The sequence below is a fragment of the Oryctolagus cuniculus genome, chromosome 5 (assembly GCF_051225735.1).
Source record: "Oryctolagus cuniculus isolate XC-2025 breed Fujian yellow rabbit chromosome 5, ASM5122573v1, whole genome shotgun sequence".
Lineage (NCBI taxonomy): Eukaryota > Metazoa > Chordata > Mammalia > Lagomorpha > Leporidae > Oryctolagus > Oryctolagus cuniculus.
Genome location: NC_142871.1, coordinates 111426409 through 111431773, shown reverse-complemented (window position 1 = coordinate 111431773; position 5365 = coordinate 111426409). Strand labels below are relative to the sequence as shown.

The window sequence follows — 5365 nt, the reverse complement described above, 5'->3', positions numbered from 1 at the left end:
ATATGGGGGCTGGTGTTGTGGCACAGTGGGTTAAGTCCACTGCTTCTGTTTTCTGCATCCTATATCAGAGTGCCTGTGTTCAAGTCCTGGTTACTCTGCTTCTGATTCTGTTAATGTGCCTGGGAGGCAACAGATGATAGCTCAAGTACTTGAGTACTTGCCACCCACATAGGATATCTGGATGGAGTTCCTGGATTCTGGGTTTGTCCTAAAACCAGGAATGTATTGCAGATGTTTGAGGAGTGAACCAGCAGATGGTGTGTATATATATATATATATATATTTTTTTTTTTTTCCAGCCAACAACTTCATGAGATAGCAGGAGGCACGTGCCAAGCTGGATAACTTGACCTTGATGGAGATCAACACCTGTGGTGCTTTCCTCATACAATCACACATGCAGGCTCTGCAGAAACCCCCAACCTTCTAGAGAGTACAATCTGGGGACTTCTGGAGAAAATGTATCACTCTTTCTCCTTCTTTCTTTCTCTCTCTTTCTCTGTCAACCTGCCTTTAAAATAAATAAATAAATCTTTAAAAAAGAGGAATATATGGACCTGGCCTTAGCTTTTAAAATGCCTTGGGAATATATATATATATATATATATAGAGAGAGAGAGAGAGAGAGAGAGAGAGAGAGTTCATTATTTCTAGCTTTCCTTTGACCCAGGAAGGCAGGAACCCTGAAAGAAGTACTTTGCAGGAATCCAGAGGATTGCTTTTCACGTGACTGTTATTTGAAATTTCCTGTGAACTGTAGATCTGAGACCTTGGGGTCAGGATTGAGGATTTGTGATCTAAAGATTCTTGACCCTGCTTCCTACACAACCACAGATTAGCATTGGTAGAATTCACCATATGTGAGCTATATAGCTGTGCTGCATCCAGATAACATTAAGTAACAAATTCAGAAGGTTGAATGTTCTTTGTTTTGATTTTGAACAATCAGGCTACAGCTTTTATGCTTGATACTGTTTTCAAATTCAAAACCAATTTTAACCTTAAAAACTATAAGAAAACTCCAACTTTGTATTTTAGAATGGTATTTAAAATATGGATGGCTTCTCTGGGACAGCCAAGGGGCGGAAGGAGACTGGTGACCATTATTCCTAAGTACAGTCTGGACAAGATCTACCTAATCTAGGGGAACCTGGGGTCTTTCCACACTGGCCTGCCAGTGGACATGCACCTGTGGCTAGCGCTGAATCTGAAGCAGAGATAGAAGGCCACCTGCTGGACACTTCCTGGAGGGACTTGGAAAAGTTTAGAAGAAGAGGGATCATAAATGCAAGGAAGAAACTTTTAGCCCAATGCCCAATCCTTACTACATGGAACTCACCACTCTCCTGTTAAATGCTTAAGACAACATGTGGAAAGCAGATAAGATCCGGATCCTGATCAAGGCTATGTGGGACACTCGAATAGGCAGGTTCCAGGGGTCAGACAACAGCTTTGTGAGATAGAGGAGGCACATGCCAAGCTGGATAACTTGACCTTAATGGAGATCAACACCTGTGGTGCTTTCCTCACACAATCACATATGCAGGCTCCGTAGAAATCCCCAACCTTCTAGAGTGCTCAATGTGAGGACTTCTAGAGAAAATGCCTGTGATTTCAAAGGCCTCACATTTGGTGAAAGAGGCTTACTGGGCCATGAGTAAGTGCTTGACACATGACAGAAGTATTTGTCATTCTAGAGTTCTAACATATGAAAAAAATGTAGTGATGCAATGATAGTATCATAATACTGATGGAGAAGCAACAAATTTCTGATTGGTCCTCAAAACAACTTCCTGGAACATTCTTTCCATGCTATTTCTGGAAGCTGGCTTTTTTTATGGAGGGAAAAAGGATATGAGGCAAATAAGTTATTTTCTCTAGCAGAGTGTTAGGTGTCCTAATGAAACTGTCACACATAGGTAGGTGTGTTCAGACCATTAAACTTAGATATGGTAGAAATGGAAATGTGGCTGAGGGCTTTTGTTCTTTCTGATCCTGATTTCTTGGGCTGAATCTAGAATCTCCAAGAAGAGCTTGCTCACACAGAGAAGGATGGCAGATAGAGTTGAGTGATGCTGATTGGTGTTTGTGATTTAAACCCTGATGCAAGATAAAAACGGAATTAACCTCTCCCCCAAAAAGATAAAATAAAAATGAAATAAAACGAGCCTACTATATGGTTTAAAAAATGTGTGGGGAGATTTTCATGGAAACTATGGGAAACTGTTTCATGGTAACAATGATTTCCATACTTTGATAATGAGAATCACTTCAAGACTGCTGTCAAGAGTCTAAAATTCAAAAGAGTGTGACAAATACTGAAAAGTAGAGAGTTACTATTTTGAGTTATTTGGATCTTTAAAAAGTAGTGTGAGGCACTTGAATTTAGGTTGTTGATTATTTCAGAACCTCTTGTTGGGTCAAAAAGAGGGATCTCGGCTGGGTTAACTGAAATATCTCCTGCCTACTCTCAAACAGACTTTAAGCAGCAGTGACTACTGGAGCTACTGGTTGGATTTCCACAGATTTCTTTGGTAAAGACTCAACAAACCCAGATGTATTTTGACAGTTTATGCATGAGCTTAATGTTTGCATTAGTTTCTCTTGCCCTGAGTATCTCATGGGGTGGTGTTGACCTGGGCCCCTGTAGTGTGGTGCACACAGGGCATGTTTCAGAGTTAAGAAAGCCTGAGTCTAGAAATTCCCATGTTTATAAGTAGTTGCAGGAAAATCTGTCCAGTCTTTGCCCCCAGTGAAGATATTATCTTTACTACTTTGGACTGTAAGGAAGTCTCTGGGGAAGATAGAGAGATTTATTATCCAGGAATGAATAAATAAATCTGCTTTCTGACCAGGAGTATGCCACTCTCCAGCTTTTGTGCTGCCAGTTATGCAAATATCCACCAACAAAACTGTTGTTGAGCAATTATGTATATCTAATGCACTGGGTTTAATTAACATTGTGGAAGAAGTGATTGAAACCATCAGATCTAGATCTGAATTTGAATTCTGCTTTATACTAATAAAGTCATCTTGGCTGTGTTAATTAACTCATCTGATAAATGGGGGATAGTATTTTCTTCTTGTAGAACTGTTGGGAAAGTTAACTTAGTGTATTTAAAGCACTTGGTGTTAAGCCTAGTACAAATACAATGACACAAAGTTAGGACTGCATTGGGCTGAGAGTAACAGAAAAGTTGATCAGCAGGAGCTCCAAGAAAAAAGAAATTTTGCTTCTCAGAGAACAGTAGAAATAGATGTCTCAGACCTGGTTTACAGTCCCCAGTGCTGCCAGGTATGAGCTTGTTCTGCCTTCCATAGCAGGTGGCTCTTACTGTGATCGGGGCAGATGGTCGCTTTTTCTCTAGGCCTAAATCTCCCTTGCAGGAAAGAAAGAGGTAGAAGGACCTTAAGCCTTCTAGTTCAATGCTTTTTTGATCGCTGTTGTTCTGGAGGAAATGCCCTTTCCTTCTCAAGGACTTAATCCACATATGACGGGGCAGCTTCTGGTAATATGGCTACTCTTAGCTTGGAGATCAGGTATTTATAGTTAGGTACAAAGTTGTCCCAAACAAAATGGAAATTTGGTTAAAAAGGAAGAAGGTGGAATAGATACCGGCCACTCTCTGTGTTCAAGCTGCTCATGCTCTTATATGGTGCTTTGGTGAGCAATAATGCATTCTCTCCTGGCAGTCTCAGACTCTAGTTGGTGTACTTTTTTCATGAGGCATTTATATTTAAATTTGAAAAGGTTAATTCTACTTGATCCAGTGGCCAAAGGACAGATACATGAGTATTCCCAGCTTCCAGATTTCAGACAATGTGCATCATATATTTAGTGAACTCTAAAATGGAACAGCGTTAACATATCATAGTTAATAGGCCTAGCTGAAAGCCTTATTACCCCTAACATGGCTATGCTAATTACTTTGTATTTTAATTTCCTCTTCTTCATTAACAGGTACTGTGGGGTATCTTCAATGAATTGGCTCTCAGTATTTTGGCTTCAGCTTCTGTTTCCATCTTTATTTTATCAAGAATTGGTCAGTGGGGTATCAGGTCATTCTGTGCAGTCCAATTTCTTGAATATGAATTAACCTATAAGTTCAGGAGTGTTTATTTCAGCCATTTTATAATATAAATGTTAGCAAAATATATTTTTCAGTATTTAATCAGAGGAAACTGAAAATAAATTATCCTAATTTTGGTGACTCAGAATCATGTATTAACGATCAGTCTTTATGAAATTTTATAGACATAGATACTAATATAAAACTAGTAGCAACTTACTGTTTGCTTAGTTGCTTATTTCCCATAGAATGAGGCTTTCTACTGAGTTGTGAAACCCTTGTGGTCATTGTATAGGCTCCTTCATCATCCTTAAAGATGATCAGTGCCTTCACTGTTACTACCCTTGCCCTTGACTTTGCATCTCTGTTCAAATATTTTTTTTTAAGATTTATTTTATTTATTTGAAAGACAGAGTTACAGAGAGAGGTAGAGAGAGAGAGAGAGAGAGAGAGAGAGAGAGGTCTTCCATCTGCTGGTTCACTCCCCATATGGCTGCAATGGCCAGAGCTGTGCCGATCCGAAGCCAGGAGCCAGGAGATTCCTCTAGGTCTCCAAAATGGGTGCAGGTGCCCAAGGACTTGAGCCATCCTCTACTGCTTTTCCAGGCCATAGCAGAGAGCCGGATCAAAAGAGGAACAGCCGGGACTAGAACCGGCGCCCATATAGGATGCCTGTGCTTCAGACCAGAGTTTTAACCTGCTGTGCCACAGCACCGACCCCTCAAATATTTTTGATGTCTGCAATATCTATATATAGACGGACCACAAACACCAACCTATGAACAAGTACCCCATTTCCCTTCTGATCTGTGTTAGTTTCAATTATAAAGTAAAAGAAAAATATCTCATGTCCTTTCAAAGAATTTTGGGTATATTTTGAGTGGACTGACTCCAAAGCAGAAATCAGCAAACATTTCTATAAAGGGAAGAAGGTATGTATTTTAGCTTTTATGGGCCACAAATAATCTCTATTACCTATACTTTTTTTTTTCCATTCTTAGGTTGGGGAGCATACATTGGCCAGATTTGGCCAGCAGTCAAATTTTGCTGACTCTGAATCTAAAACACATGGTTCTTTATGGTTAGTATAGTAGTCTTCAAGTGTTTTTGAAAATGGACCCAATTTGAAAATATACTCATAGATCTCTATTTCTATTTTTAAAATTTATGTTTTTATCAAATAAATTAAATATATATTCTAAAATATACACGAAATGAAATTTTAAAAGCAAGAGATAAAATACAGATATAAGTGGAGGTTCTGAATGAGCTTGCTGTGTCCCAGGAGATCTTGC

At 39.3% G+C, this 5365-nt stretch overlaps 1 pseudogene; it reads left to right on the top strand.

The window, feature by feature from the left end:
* Positions 1-1057: 1057 nt before the first annotated feature.
* Positions 1058-1661, top strand: LOC100359302 (DNA replication complex GINS protein PSF2 pseudogene; annotated as a pseudogene).
* The last annotated feature ends 3704 nt before the right edge of the window (positions 1662-5365 follow it).